Here is a 16,836-nt window from a genome sequence, read left to right on the forward strand (position 1 = left end):
CCCCCCTCTGCCACTTCCCTGAGCTTGGGAGGAGGAAGAGTTTCTTTCTGCCAGCAATACTGTGAACTTTGCTTCTCTCTCTCTGGGATAGACATCACCAGAGCATCCACAGAGTGGACTTCTAGCAGGAGGTATAAGAAGGGGGCAATTGTGTTTATTAAACTTTAAAAACTTTTCTTTAAATACTGTAAGATGTCAGAGGGGAAAAATAAACAGAAAGAGGACATTCAATGGAATGCAGTCAAATTTTCATCAGAATGGTTTCAGAGTGAATCACCACACCTTTGAAAAAATTCCACAAGAGACCCCCCAGCAACTAGCCGATCATTGACTGTTGAGGTTCAAAATCTCCCATCCCAACACAATCATGGTAAAACCTTCTTTCCTAGGACAAATAAATACAAGAAGATGAAAAAGCCCCACTATTGGGTGGGGGTTTTTTTTAAAGGGGGGATGAGGAATGGGGTGTTTTTTGCAATTAGGAACTGAAGGTGTGCAAGATAGGAAGCAAAACTGAACAGTATGACACCAGTATTATGACACCAAAGGGCAACTTTTTATAGCAAGAGGTTCCAGTAACATGCATTTACAAAAGACCCTATCACCCCATTTACTCACACTCTAACATTTCCTGTTAAGGTAGAATGTCATTTGTCATCAGGCTTAAAAGGAAACTGGCAAAATTTGGTCAACTTCCTCCTCATTGGGTTGAGTGCTATGTCTCCATCTTTTCCCATATTATGGTTCATGGCATACACACATAGAAATTAAATAACATTTAAAAAAATACTCTTGCTGGAAGGATGCAACACAACACTGCTTTAATTTCGTAGAATTTAGATTAAAATATAAGAGCCCCAAAACAAGGAAAGACAAAGCAGGCTTCTCCCTAAGGCATTGAGGCCCAATTCATCATAACTTTGTAGACTGTCTGTCTGCTGACTGACTCATTAGGCCTAGATCCCGTTTCCTACAAAGCCCTCTAGCCTGCAAGTCGGACCAGGAAAGCCCCCCTCAGCATCTGAAGAAATAGATCACAGTTTTAACACAGTTTTCACTACACCACATTCCCAAGTTGGATCCTGGTGGAGGAGGCAAGGAAGAAGAAATATTTAATACATAGGGCCAATCCTTTTTGGTGCTGAGCACCCTTGAAAACTACAGACTTCAGTTGGTTTTTTTTATCTTCCTTATAATTTTATAATGCTGCCCATCTATTAGCTGAGCATATAGTATTTGGAACTCCCAGCAGGCTTTCAACACGTTGCAAGATCAGGCACATAGGAAATGGGACTGTTCTAAATTAACCTCTTCCTGGGACACTGAGCTCTGCCTCTCTCTGTCCAATTCTAGGTAGAGGCAAGCAGGAGCAGAATTCAGGTGGTGGAAACAAATACAAAACAAAACAATTTATTAATTTAAAAGTTAAAAAGAGGGAATGTAGTTACTGAATATTGAAAAAGTGTGGTTGGCAGTATTGCCAACCCTCAACATTTAAAAATCATGTGTCAGACACCTCCTCTCCCCCAAAATCACAAGATAGGCAAAAAATGAGTAAATATATAAATCTTTTTTTAAAATATCCTGATTTTGGGGCCAGTCTTTTTATTGATGAACTGCCCCAGCCCACCTCTTGTGTGTGTGTGAGCTAAAACAGAGTTGCCCACTCCCAAATTTATAAAGTAAGGTGATTTTGTCACCCATTGCAGGAGTTCTCACTGGAAGGTCCAACTGAGGTCAAACTGCACAATTTGTATAAAAAGTGCTGCCAAATGATGTGGCGCTTCCAACTTCTCCCCAAATCCCTAGTTAACACCACACATCACAAGACTTGCAATAAAATCACACAAATTGGCAACACTATGAAGTGTTGCTCTGCAAGATTATCAGTGACTTTTAACTCTAATGGTTTCCAGAGATTTAACTGCACCACACACACATATTTCACTGGCTATGTGCAACAATTCATTAGTGTGTCTGTGTTACATATAACAAATAACCTGCATAATTTTAAAATGGTTTTTCTGTCTGTAATTTTAATGAACAACTCACAAATTAATTTGTTATTTTCTAGAAACATTCAGTCAGGAGAAGTACTACCCCAGAGGGTTAATCATAGCCACCAGTTGACCTATATAGACTGCTTGGTAGAAAGGCTAGTTAAGACCGCAATGCCCTTTTATTATCCACATCCCCACAAGAACAAAGATCATTGCCCTGTCTCCACATTTATCAGGTTTGAGAAGGGGAAAGAGGGCATTAAATCACTCCTAAGTAGTATGGTCTAGTAATCATGCTTATGCAACCAACCTTGAATTACTGAATCATAGGAATCACTTAACACACTGGCAGGATCTACAACCTCACAGAAGAATGTAGGTCTCGTCTGTTGATCTACCTTGAGGCAATAGTTGGAATCCTGAATAAAGCTGGTGAGTAAATTCTGGTGACTTGTGGTTTGTTAACTCCATAAAGATATAAAATGGAAGGCCTGTTGTCCAGAAGTAAGAGATTTTCAGGGAAGCCTTAGTCAGAGCCGTGTTTAGAGAGAAAGAATATAAAACTTAGCTTAGGCTGTCATGCTTGAATTACTAGTCTCAGAAAGGGGCTAAATTTCCCCTTTTACATCGTGTGGAGAGATCAGACATACTGTGACCTGATAGTCGATATGAATTCAAGCTGCTTCATGTGTGTCTGACCAGAGAGTATCAAAGTACCTCTATTATTTTAATGATCCTGTTTGCTTTGGCATTTGGGCCTATGACATACATGAAAAGCAACACATTACATTTAACTGTCCATAGAAGACAAGCACTCCTGACCCATCATTAGAGGAAAACATCCCACATGAGTCATATATAATCTCACACACACTTGCGCAGAAAGGTATGCCTTGTAATTCTGTGCTAGAGATCAGCAAATGCAGAGTCCGGAGATTTTCCACCGTCTTCGCAAGCCACATGAAACTCAATTGAACAGATCAGCCTACGCAAATGAGCCTCAGGGACAAATATTAAAGTTTAAGTAAATCCTGCGGTTTTTGTTGCTGGCTGTTATTTCCCCCTCCCCTCATTGCTTGTGGGGGAATTACTCTAAATGTTAAGAGCAGTAGTTAGATTAGAATCAAAAACACATCAAGGCAGAAGGGTAAATTGAGGCTGTTGCGTCAACCATAGACTAGCCTCACTAGTACTCACTTTGGAAAGAGGGGGGGGGGGGGCTAGAATGAGTTACAGACCAATCTTGGCCTACTTTTCTTTTAAGTCCTTTAATAGATTTGAGAACTTGCCAATCTGCTAATAGTTTTTCTGTTTCCCTGTTTCTAAGACGACAATCTTCACTCTTCTGATGATATCATAGGCAGTGAAGGCAGAAAGAAGAAAAGCTCTATTGCTAAATCAGGGGCCAATGCGGCAAAGATACAAGCACCCTCCTCTCCTGAAAAAAGATCCAAAGTTGGTCATGTGGGAGATGGAGGGAGGAAGGAATGTGCCCCTGAGGAGATCAGCAGGCTGGTATTCAATTAAATCAGCTTGTTTCAAAGCTGAGCTCCACATTCTTGGTCCCTCCTACAGAACTGTTTGTCTGTCTACCAGCCACCAGCTTCTATGCACCAACATCTCTCTATGTGCTGTAAGGCCTGCTCCAACTCCCACTGACATCACTGTGAATCTTTCAACTGACTTCAGGGAAAGCAGGGTTGGGCCAATAGGGAAGGGAGTGGGGCACTTTGTATCCTGGCCTCTTGCCTATTTCAGTGCAGGGACAAGGACTGGCAAGACAGAGCTAGCTTCCTCTCCTGGCAGCAGCACAAAGGGAAGCATCAGCACGTACTGGGGTGTCACTCAAGCAGCTCTATGTCTGTTGTTTATGTATTTACTTAAACTGGTTGTGACTGTAGTATATGATTGCCTGCAGTATGTGGAAGCACAGCGCTCATGGGGCTATGTTGACTGCATGACATCTCATCAGTTTTGGAGCATTAATACATGCTTGTTTTGGGGAATCAAGAATGCCCTTGTTGCATAAGCTTCTCACCACCTGTGTTGGCAGGCTAAGGCAATCTCCCTGCTCTAACTAAGAAAAGAGTGATTCTAAAACAGGACCTGTCCCTTCTGCAGATCCTTTGCACCACCTATCCCATATCTATCATCAGGTAGAGTTAGAAATCATAAATGCAAAGGATGTAGACAATCAACATTTTTTATAATCAATTAATTAATAAACATTGAATGGGAAAGATACCCCTATATATATATATATGGCTCGGGAGTGGATTTTAACAGGAGGCCTGAGGTAGGTCCCGTTACTTCTATGAACATAAAATTGCGGGTATAGAAACAAGAGAATTAATACATCACCACTGCCTTTTCTCCCTCTTGGACAGGACTAGTGGATGAATCAGTCCGAGATGAAGTGGAATGGGAGGATCAGGAACACACCAGCTGGAACCAGGAACTCGGGGAATCAGGAACAAAGTAAGTCTCTAATCAACCTTTGGTCTTCTATTCTTGGTCCAGCAAGTTTCATGCACATGCTGCTAGACTGCTGTCTCTGGGACAAACAGCATCCACAGAATGTCATTGACAAGTTTAAGTATGGCATGTTACCTCCAATGGGAAGCTTCCAACCTTCCCGTTCCCAGCTTTACACACCTCTCTTTAGTTCTTTGCACCTGTCACTCTGTCTTAGGTGCACATGATCCTTAGAGGTTTTGCACACAACACTGAAATTTTTGCACCCAATCCTTGCAGTTCTTCACGGCACTGAATTCTCAGACTAAGCCAAATGATGAGATGTTTGGATCAAGCCATATTCTGCCTTATGCCTGTGACAGAGTGGGAGAAGCCTAGGACTGGTTCACCAGTCTGGGTACTTTGTAACCATTCCTGCATGAGCCAAACGGGGAGATAATTAATTAGGACTGGCTGATTAATCAGTTAATAAGGGGAGTCAGCTCATCACCTGAGTACTGTAAAATGGGAGATAGGAAGGCTGAAGTAAAGGCAAAAAAGCTCAGGCTTTCAGAGAGATGAGATTTTCCTCCCCAGTGCCTAATGTGTAAGTTAAAGTTGGGAAAAGCCTTATGGTGGTACAATATAAAACTGAATAAATGAACTGCACTGTGGTAAACCTATGATGGAGTGTGTGAGGACTGCTGTCAATGCTGTTGAGTGAAGTTACTTTTTTGCTAATGCAAAATGCAACATAGTAAGTGACCTTAAGATACAGAGTAACATTTCCATAAGGCTGCTAAGTTACGTAGGCACTAAGTCCCATTTTTCAAAAATGACTTAGTTATTTAGGGTCCAGATTTTCAAAGGTATGTAGTTGCCTTACTCACACTGAGTGCAATGAGAATTAGGTGCCTAAATACCTTTTGAGAATCTGGGCCTTCGGAGCCTAAATATAATTGAAAGTCAATGGGACTTTAGTTCCTAATTGCTGATGTCACCTTTGAAAATGGAACATAGGCTCTTTCGAAAACTTCACCCCATATCTGCAACATGATGAACAAGAAACTTTTATCTGAAGGAATGTTTGTTCTTTTAAATACATTATAGCAGTAACATTCACAGGGTAAAATACAATGCAGTCACACCTAGTGTGGCTAAACGACTTGATTCTTGTACTCCTGAAACACTCTAGTGTCTTGTTAGTCTATAACTAGTTCTTACTGAGTTGAATGCTAGCATAGCAAATACTTTTTCAAATGGAAAAAGGTAATGAAATCTCTTGCTCCTGATTTTTTTAATAGCATTAATGGGAAGGTTGGTGTCCCTAAAATATTTAGTATAATTTTAATAGGTGTCTTCTGTTCAGAAACCAGGTTGGGGTTTCCTTAACTTTTAGGTAATGGATTTTTTTAAAAGTAGAATCTTGAACGTCTTTAACTAGGTCTGTTCATTGTTTGAACAACTTTGTGTGGCAGGGACAAACAGTTAACTGGCAAACAGAGTTAACTTGCAGCTTCCTTGTCCCCTTCCTCTACACGGGGCCACCAGGAAGATAAGGCATGGCTGGAGGCCTCAGGCTCATTAACTTCCTCAAGAAGAATGCAGGAAATTCTGCTTGGGAGACAAAAATAGAGGCTGTCTTCCCCCAATCAGTCCATTATGTCTGCCTTCATCTTCACTGTTAGATTTTGAAACAAGCACCTTTGTGCTTTCTTTCACGTTGCCCCTCATAACATGGAGATACTCACCATAAACATTCACAAAACTAATTCATTATCCTCCTTCAAAACTCCTTTGCCATGCTGCTTACACATTTTTTTTTAAAATAGGCTGCTGGTGCACTGGGACCACAGCGTGTCATGCTGACCAGTATTGTCTCATTGTTCCTTTGTACTCCCACTTCTGTCTGTCTCTTGCCATATGTAGACTGTAAACTGTTTATGGAGTGAGCTTTTTGTTGTGTTTGTACAGCTCCCAGAGCAATTGGATGCTGGTCTATGACTTGGTCTTCTAGGCTCTCTGGTAATACAAGTGCATAATGTTCATAGATGGTGAAAGGAATCAGAATTTGAAATGAAGATGGCTCAGGTGCTCTCCTGCTCTGAAATAAAACTAAATTATCTTAGTAAACTAGCAGGATGACTAAGAGAAAAATCCAAGGTATTGCAATGCATTCAGTCTTCTGTGGATAATGGAGATGAAATTGCTAGATGTGAGATGTGTACATAGGATACCATGGTGTCATAGCATTAAATGTAATGAGGTCTGAAATGCTGTTCAAAGTTTATAGTGTACATCTAGGTTTTGAGAAATACATATTCAGAGCTAGCAATCTCGTGGTCTGGCTAGACATGAATGCTACAACTGAATCCAAGTGAGAAAACTGCAACTACAGCCACAGAAACTAGAATACACAAGAGGAACTCCAACTGCATGAGATTTCCAAATGTCTTTGGTATAAAATTCTCTGTTTACAATTACATTTTGAGATCTGTCAGTTTTTAATCCATTTAATGTGTGCCACATTACTTTTCTATCATTGTAGTGTTTTAATCAAAATGTCATGTGGCACCAAATCAAATGCTCTATGAAGTCTAAATATATTATGTCCATATTATTACCTTTATCAATCAAACTTGTAATCTCATTAAAAGAATCAAGCTAGTTTGATACCATAAACCCATATTAATCGACATTACTTAAATTACCCTCCTTTACTTTTTTATTAATCTATTCCCATTTCATCTGCTCCATTACTTTGCCCAGGACCAATGTCAAGCCAACAGGCCTATAACTACCAGGGTCATCCAATTTACTCTTTTTAAATATTAGCACAATATTGGCTTTCTTCCACTCTTTGGGAACTTCTCCAGTATTACAAGACTTATTGAAACATCAATGTTAATGATCCAGTGAGCTCCTAAGGCAGCTCTTTTACAACTCTTGGATGCAAGTTATCTAGACCTGCTGATTTAAAAATGTCTGATTTTAGTACCTGCTGTTCAACATCCTGCTGAGATACTACTGGAACAGAAAGAGTGTTATCATATGATAGGACTACTTCATCTGTTTTTTTCCTCAGCTACATACATCATAGAAATATTTATTGACCATTTCTGCCTTTTCTGCATTATTATTATTAATTCTACCCATCTAGTAATGGACAAATCATTATCAAGATTCTTTTTGTTCCTAATATACTTTAAAAACTCCTTCTTATTGTCCTTAATTCTGCTGGCCATATATTTTTCCTTGTGTCCCTTTGCTTCCCTTATTTATTTTCTATAAATCTTAATTTCTGTTTTGTGTTAATTACTATCAACTTTGCCTTTCTTCCATTTGTTTATATTGAATTTTATAACTGCCTTCACTTCCCCTCTAAACCAGGTAATTAAAGCAGCATGCCTTCTTTCTCAATTTTTTGGGGTTTTTTTTGGACATCTACTAAAATGTTCTTAAATGATTCCCAATTATCATTCATATTTTTTATGATTAAATTGTTCCACGCAGCTGATTTGGCTCATAATTGTTTTCAGCTTTGTGAAATTGCCCTGTTAAAGCACCAACATATATTACTGGCTGGATTTTATTCTTCTTGTACATTATGAATGTGATCAAGTCATGATTACTTGTAGTTAAGCTACCATAGTTTTTAATTGTGTAATCAGTTCCTCTTTATCTGTTAGGACATGGTCTAATAAAGAATCTAAATGCTTTTAAACAAACAGTTTACTTCTTAGATAGAATGATGAAGAGAAAATGAGAAACCTAACAATTGCCATGCTGCATCAGACTAATGGCCTGTCTAATCTAATATCTTTTCTCAGACATTTGCCAGCTGACTCAGAGAAAGGTCCAAGAAACCTTGCAGAAGCATGGTATGGAATAACCTGCCCACAGGGGAAGTTTGTTGAGCGTGTGCGCTATATTTGTCTTGCATAAACTCTATTCATTTTCACTTTCGTTTCACACAGGGCAGAATTATGCAGCACTGCAGAGAAATAAAACCAACTACCCCGATGCAAACTTTCCACATCTAAAAAAGAAATTCAGAATTTATAAGCTGTTCCATTCTCTTTGTGGTTCTTCATCATCTTTGATTTTCCATTTACATATTGATCTTTACATCCTGTCCAGATCATTGATTTGTAGGTACAATTATACACTGTGGAATACAACAATAAAACACCTATTAAGAAGAGAAATCAAAAATGCCTGAGCAGGGCCTATGACCCGTCCTTGCCTAGGGTAGACCACCTGAAAATGCCAAAGTCAGGGTGTTGGAGGCCCAGTACAATTTGAGTTGTTTGACCACTGTCCTACAGGCCTAGCATAGCTTCAGTTTCTTGCTTAGCTATTCTGACCCCTGTAGCATGACATCTTCCAGTTGGCAGAGACTGAATAACCTTATAGATGTCTCAGTTTCTGCATAGCATGGCACATAATAAGACAAAACAATACAATATGAATTATTGTAACTTGGACATATTGATATTAAATAATATCATAAATGGACCCCCTAATCCAGCCAGCATCACAGGGCCATTCAAACATTAGCCTGAGAAGACTCAGACCCAAGTCTTCTCAGCACAGAGATCAGCACCATCCTCAGCTGGCCTAGACTTGGTAGGTACATGTACCAGTCCTAGAAAACCTGGGTCCAATCAACATTAACAAACTTCTCTGATTGGTCCCCTCTCCGCAGTGGCTCTGGCTGTGATTTGTACATCGGCCCTGCTCACCAGTTGCCTGATGTCAACTTTGATCTGTATTAATCAATAAGAGGAAGTAAAGTGTGTCTACTTCCTCTCCAGTCTGTCCCAGATGTGGAGGAGAGACCTTTCCCCTTTGTGATTGGCAAAGGCCTCACGACTAGTGTGACCCATCCCGTGCCCAGGGTAGCCACCTGAAAATGCCAAGGTCAGGACAGGCTGCAAACGGAGAGCAGATTCTCCGAATACTGGTGGGTGAAACTGAAGTCAGCCACAAACTGCGCTTCTGAATCCCCACAGAAGCCAGTATACAATACACACAGCCCCCTTTATTGCATTTCAGCTCCAGGCTCCCAAATCAGCACTAGGTCCAGTAAAAAGACCAGTTGTTTAAACTCTATGCTCTTTACTACAAAGATTCCCTCTGACACCAAAGGGTCAGCCACAGTGTCAGATCAATATGAGTTTGGATCTTACCCAAAATACTACGCTGCCAGCCAATCCTTTAGTAACTAAAACTAAAGATTTATTGTAAAAAGAAAGCAATAAACCATAAGAGAAATGTTAAAGGGTCAAAGCAAATCAGATACATACAAATGATTGAAAGTCCATATACAATCAGAATTGTGGAGTTGGAGGCTTGTACAGTTCCTCAGGCGTGCACCCAATCTCTGGGTAGGTCTCAGTCCTTTGTTTCACAGCTTCAGTTCAGTTGTAGATGAGCTGATCCAGAGGTAAGTTGGTACCTGAAGCTGAGTCCTGGCTGAAGACTGGTGACTGATGACAAAATGGATTCCCAAGGCCTCCGCCTTATATACCCTCTGGCCCTGGTCATGCGGTTTGTAGAGTTTTACAGGAACTAAAATAGAGTCCAGAGCCACATGGGCCAGTCCTGGTGCCTCATCAGGCATGCTGCTCATGGAATTTTACGGGAACCAAAATGGAGTTCAGGGTCACATGGGCAAGTCCTGGTGCCTCATCAGGTGTATCTTCAGCTTCTCCCCCTGGGCCTCTTGCACCTGGGAATGCCTTAATGGGCCATTAAGCAGGCTATTGTTCTGCAGCCATCCTGTTTGAGTCGTTACTCAGACAGCACCATTTGAAATAAAAGATATATCAAATATATCTATAACTTCCATCTCACACATCACAGATGAACCTAAGTATTTTATCATATTACTTAGAATATTTTAACCTTCCTAACAGTACCTGACATGGCATATCTCACATGAATTAATATGATTTTGACATATTGATGTCAAACAATATAACAAATCTACCCAGCATGACAACTAGCATGACCTATGTGAGTATTGACCAGTACTTGAATCTGACCTGTCAAAATACAAATGATTATCAACCACAATAGGTGTTTTGTCTCCTCCTCACCATGTATTATTCGTTTAATTTATGAAGTGAAAAAGGACATGACAAGGTTAATAAAAAGGGAGGGAAAAAACAAGGGAAAAGAAAGAATAAAGCTGCGAATACTGACCATGCTCCTGGAACACAGTGTTCCTGATTGTTAAGGACAAAGGGTGACTCCCAGGGTGACACATATATAAACTACATCATGGTACCAGAGTTCACAAGATATACTTGTGTTAACCACACTTGTCCAGTTTTTCCTAACAAGGACTGTTTTATACAAAGTATGATTAACCGTGTGACACAAAAAGACTATTTATTGCAAAACAGCAGCCTTTACTGAAATCTAGTAGAGGCCCTGATTGCGTGTTCCCATGGGAAATAACTTTCCAAAGGAGCTAGGACACTGCTAGGCTGCCCCTCCTTGAGTTTCTGGGAGGTATCTTCTCAGGTTGGAGGGGACTGGGAAGTCATGGAGTGAAGATGGATCCAGGGAATCTGAGGAGATTCCACAGTGGCAGAGTTTTTCTTCAGTGGACACTCTCCAAGTGGCACCACGGACTGCTTTCGAGATGGAGCAATATTGCCATTGCTGAGGCTCCCTGTGGTTGCTCTGTAGTAGCAGTAGAGGGGTCTCTCCAAGATGCGATATTACTTGAAGCGTCATTAACGCTGGGTTGGACTTCTGCAAGGAAATCCCTGGTATGAGCAATGCCCAGTACTGTAAATAGTAACTAACTTACTCCATCTTCTTTCAGCTTGTCATTTCTCATCTCTAGTCCCTCTCCTCAAGTCCCATGAAGTTCCTTCTGCTAGAGCAGCTGTCGTAAGGGAGAGAACCACAATCAAAGTCCACTCATAGAAGCAATGGGGGCAATTGCTCTGGGACAAAATCATATCTAATTTACATAAGATTCAAGGCAGCAGAGTGTACCTTATCTAAATTAAATATTTAGTTATAATACAACAAAAGGGAGTACAGGGGGATGCAAGGAGTTATAATATGCTAAGACATACTCACTACAGTAAATATATTTACTTAACATTTATTGAAGTGTTACCCCGGTTTTTAGATGTATGTTTGATATTTCCATAAGTGAATGGTTGATGTTTCTCATTGGTGACTGCCATTTTACTCCTATATAGGCTCATGTCCTGATTTTTAAACCCCACCTTTATACCCACATATGGGCATAATCCTTAGGGTAAATTAGAGCAGCCACAGGGAGTTGTTGTACTAATTGAAAATGACAGGCCTACATTAATTGTTAGCCAAGCGGATGAAAAGTAGGTAAAGGTTTATGAACTGTTACAATGATCTATTATATAAGACTATTTAAGAAAAACTGTGAGGAGACAGAAAGACTGAATTCATTTAAACAGAAAGGGTCTACTGATACCACTCAAGGACTGTGTTAAGATTATGATTGGTAAACGAGGAGCAGAGATACAGAAATTAATGAACTAAAATTGGTGCGTCAGAAATTAGGCCTAACTGGTGGATGAAATAATGAGAGGATCGACTATTCCACTCATCCACTGTTTGGGGCCCTTAAAAAGAGATTTGGGGGTGTGTGGAGAAAGAACTTTTACCATCCCTGTGCCTGTGGTGGAAGGATTCTTGCCACAACACTAAACCCTGGGTGGGGAAGATCGACCAGCATCGCTGCACCAACAAGGACCCCAAGTTGATATGTGAGATCCTGCTCTGTCTTCCCCTCCCTCGTGTGCTCTTGTCTGCCCCACCTCTCTTTCGGCTTTTCGCCGGGTCCTGAAATCAACCACACAGCACCTGCACTGTGAGACAGCCCATCCAGCTGTGAAACCTGAGAAAGAACAGTCAATGAGAGGGACCTGACCAACTAGATGATGTCCCTGATCAGGGAGGTGAGCCATGATTAAAAGCAACAGTAGCTGTGGCCAAAGAGCCCAAAGCATCCAGCCATGTCTGACTAGCCACTCTGTATCCTGTAAACATCAACAAAAGCCATATTTTCTCCATCTTTACTATCCTATCTCTTCTCTCCCTTCTGTGTCTGTCTTTTTTGTCTAAGGCAGGAAAACAACTATCATTCTCAATTCAGAATTGAACAAGAGAGCTAGCCCTTTCTCCCCCATCAAGAACGACTGTTTGACTGAAAAGAGACTTTAACCAGCATGCAGTTTAAAAACAAAAAACAAAAACAAAAAAAACCCCAGTACTTTGATAGGTGTTGATTGTTTTGTATAAACAATTTCAGTTTCAATCCTCTTTGCCTCATTTTGATTCTTTACTTTTTGTGTGTTTCAATCACTACATTTCTAACCTTTAGTCTGAATTGTATAGATGTTTGTCATGGTGTTAAGCAGGCTGAGGTCTCTGTATATCAAACTCCAGGCTTTGTTTAACACTGATTAATGTGGGACAGTGACTGGGTTATGTTAACACCTTTGGCCAGTATTATTAATAAATTAATATAACAGGATGCTCTAGTCTATACCAACTGACTCAAGGGAGTGTTCTGGTACCCAACAATCATGAGGTGGTAGAAGTACCTCATCTGCACTCCCTTCTCCTTGGCCATATTCCCTGCTTAGCTCAGTCCTACCCAAGGATTTACCCTATATGTGGAGAAATCCTTCAATGACCAGTTAAACTGGCTTTAGGGCTTTTTTGTGACCTCAGTGCCACAAAGCACCCAGGACAGAATAGAGGATCTTATCCAATATCCTTTCCATCAGGAGGTCCAGTCTGGTGATACAAAACGGGACCAAAAAAAAAAAAAGGTTTACTTCAACTGTTGGTTTTTTGGGTTTTTTTGTGCATTTAGCCATTAAAAAAAGAAGATAATCTTCAAAGTCTATACTGACAGTCCACAAGCAGCAGCTGGTGTTGCATGTTAATTTTTGAAAATTTATATTGGACACTTAAAAATCCCACAATCTTTGCTTCTGATCTTTATTCTGTGTAATTAGGAATAATGATTATAATCCTTTTGCATTACACGTTGCAGTTTTCTTTTAAACAAAAAGATGGCTGAGTGGAGAGTGAACACATAAGGGCCATAAGGAAGTGAAGTGAGCTTGTACATAGGCTGTCTATCAGTTGGCTCAGGAATAGCTCTTTAAAATATTAACTTGTTAGCTTTCCACAGCCAGTTTATCACAGCACACCAACAATATGCAATATACAGCATGGAGCCTGAGGCAGCACGGAGAGGAATTCCAAACCACTTGTGTTGTTTTAGCACCATCGTGTGGCGAGAATAAGATAACAAAACGTGAAAGAAAATTGCTGGTTCTTACCAGTGCCATGGATTTGCAGGCTCGGTGTATTAGTGAAAGGGTCACAGCTACACAATTTCACAAAGGGTTACACAATCCAAAATTAAATAATCAAAAGCATTTTCTGGGTTCTGGCTTCATTGTAGGTTAGACTTTGATGAAGCATTTCTTCCAATCAGGCTATTCTATGGGTTGGTTGGAGCAAAAAACTTGTGCTAGACATTGGCAGTTTTTCCTCCCTCTTTTTTATGTTGGTTCGAAATGAGTCAGCTTTTGACACCATGTCCTGTGTAAGCAGTAGGGAGTTACAAAAAGAGTCGTGTTCCTCTAACACTGAACAAGGAACATTATTAGAATAGGTAAAATCTGTATTATTCCTAAAACTACTGTTTTTCTCTCTGCTTCAGTGTGGAAAACCTTCACCAGCCCTGTCCTACTTGGCTGTCTGTTGCAGATTTATGATGAGTTGTATTACACTAGCATCTACCAGCCCCAACTGAGATTAAGCCTCCATCGTGCTAAGCATGAATACATAGTTAGAGAGTCCCTGGCCTGAAGAGTTTACAATCTAAATAGATGAGACAGAGGGGAAATGGATGCAAAGACTGGTCCAAGCTAACAAAGCAGCTCAGTGATAGAACTGGGTGTAAAACACAGATCTCCTGAATCCCACACCAGTGCCCTGTCTACTGAATATACACATAACCTTTCAAAGGGAAGTCTCAGTTTAAGAAACCTTTGCACCATCTGTTAGAGAGTGTAGACAAGCCAGACAAAGCAGTCCCTGTTCAGTAAGTATGCCTTGTTATATGATAGAGTGAAAAGGAGAGTGAGAACTTTCCTTGGAAAAATCCCGGGAAAGGTTATAACTTGAATTAATAATAAATTCCTTTTTGGAAAATAAAAGGGTTTCTTTCCTGAAAGCGTAACAAAAATACCAAGTCTCCATGAAAGCTAGTACATACAAATGAAAGTGTGGATTCAATAGCTCAAAACTCCAGGTGCCGCTGATTTTCACCTGATAACTCTTCCCCCCGAGGGACTAGAATGCACTAATGATCCATTGCTATGCTTGTTTGGAAAAGCCTACAAATATTTTACCTAAACTCTGTGTAGCATGTACTTTCTGCACTTCTCCTCCCATCATTCTCGATTATCCAGCTGTTTGTACAGCAGCTTTCTGTATAAGCAAACCTGGGTCCCGTCTGAGTCATTCAGCAATTTCACAATCCAGTGTCGGTGACCTTGCAATTCCCAGCCCTCCCCATGAACCAGACTGATTAAAGAGGAGAAAGCTTCTACTCTCTCACAGCAGTCTTAGTAGTTGACAATGATGGGAAAAGAAATACAGAAAATCAAGACAACAAAAGAGTTTTAATACAATACTGTTATTGTTAAAAGTCGCCCAACCATGGCAGTAGCTTTAAGGAAGCCAGAAGAGTTTACACTGTAATTTCTACTGTGGTAGTGTGAAGGATCTGAGAGCACTGAGATTCAGGCCTGGTCTACACTTAAAAATTAGACACACCTAGCTACATTGCTCATGGCTGTGAAAAATTTCACACCCTGAGTGCTGTAGTTAGGTCAACCTAACTCCCAGTGTAGACGTGGGTAGGTCAACGGAAGAATTCTTCCATCAACCTAGCTACTGCACATCAGAAATGGGGATTACCTACATCAATGAAAAACCCCTTGCTGTAGAAAGTGTCTACATATGGTGCTACAGGGACATAGCTGCAGTGATGTAGCTATGCTGTTATAGCAGCTATAGTATAGATACAACCTCAGTGTATTAGCTTGGGTTTCATTTATGCCTACCTTTGCCAGAAAATGACTGCCGAAAATGAAATTGCTAAGAAATGTTACCTGATTCAAGGCATCTCAGAATGAAAAATATGAAATCTCTAAGATCTCTCATATCTTGATCTCAGTTACCTCAGTGCATCTCCACTGACTTCACTGACTTTTCCCCATGAGCAGAATTTGGCCTATGGTGTTTGGGAGGAAAAGTCTCCTTTAGTACAGCACATTCCATTTTCTCAAGGTTGATGGGATAAAGGAGATCCCCTCTGGTTCAAAAACAGGAAATAAGAACTGTTTTGTAGATTGCAACTCAATTAATATTAATCAAAATACACAAAGGAGGTTTGAACCAAAATATATAGGGCCATATTTTCAAAGCATTTTTTTCTTTTCCAATTTGTTCATTTTGGGCCTGATCCAAAGACACTGAATGCCGTCTGTGCATTTACTAGCACATTGGATCTAGTCAGTTTCACTGTTTTCTCTGTATAGCAAATGAGTCAGTTTCCCTTGTTTTTCACGCAGGTCTTTTCCAGAGCAACAACAGAGAAATATTTTTTTTTAATTGGAAAATGTGATTATAAAACCTCAAAAATGGGTGCTAGGACTTAAGGGCAGTCATAGCGCCTAACACTACTTATAACTCATTTTTGGAAATGGACTAGATTTCAAGTTGATGGTGTTCTTTTAAATGGAGTTAATCCTGATTTACACAAATATATGAGACCAGAACCAAACCCACCTAAGTTTTTGTGCTAATTTTTGTCCTTTGTTCAGTAAATAGTAACACTGGGGAAGAGGAGCATATATTGAAAATGTTACAAAATTCATGGATAAAAATAGGAATAAAATACAACTTTAAGGTCCTATCCTGCCTAGTACTTATGATCATGAAAACATTTACTCAAGTGAGTAGTTTCACTGACTTCTAACACCATTCATGTTCATAAGGATTATTCTGTTCGTAAGAGTTCTCAGGACTGGGCCCTTATATTTTACAGTATAGTATTTTTAAACAACCTATATGCCAAAGTGCATTAAAAAGAGAAGTAATACAATTTCAGAGATAAATGGCAACAGAATGAGAAGAAAATTGAGAGCCAGGGGCAAGGGATCTGTATCTAACAGAGATTTGAAATTAAATGGAGAGTTGATACGGTAGAAAAATACACAAAGGCTGTTCCAGGTGGCAGGAACTACAAGGAAGAAGGGGGTGACTGTGAGGAGGGATA

Source organism: Emydura macquarii, unplaced genomic scaffold (genome assembly GCF_026122565.2).
Source record: "Emydura macquarii macquarii isolate MOO-44397 ecotype Brisbane River unplaced genomic scaffold, CSIRO-AGI_Emac_v2 contig_318, whole genome shotgun sequence".
NCBI lineage: Eukaryota > Metazoa > Chordata > Testudines > Chelidae > Emydura > Emydura macquarii.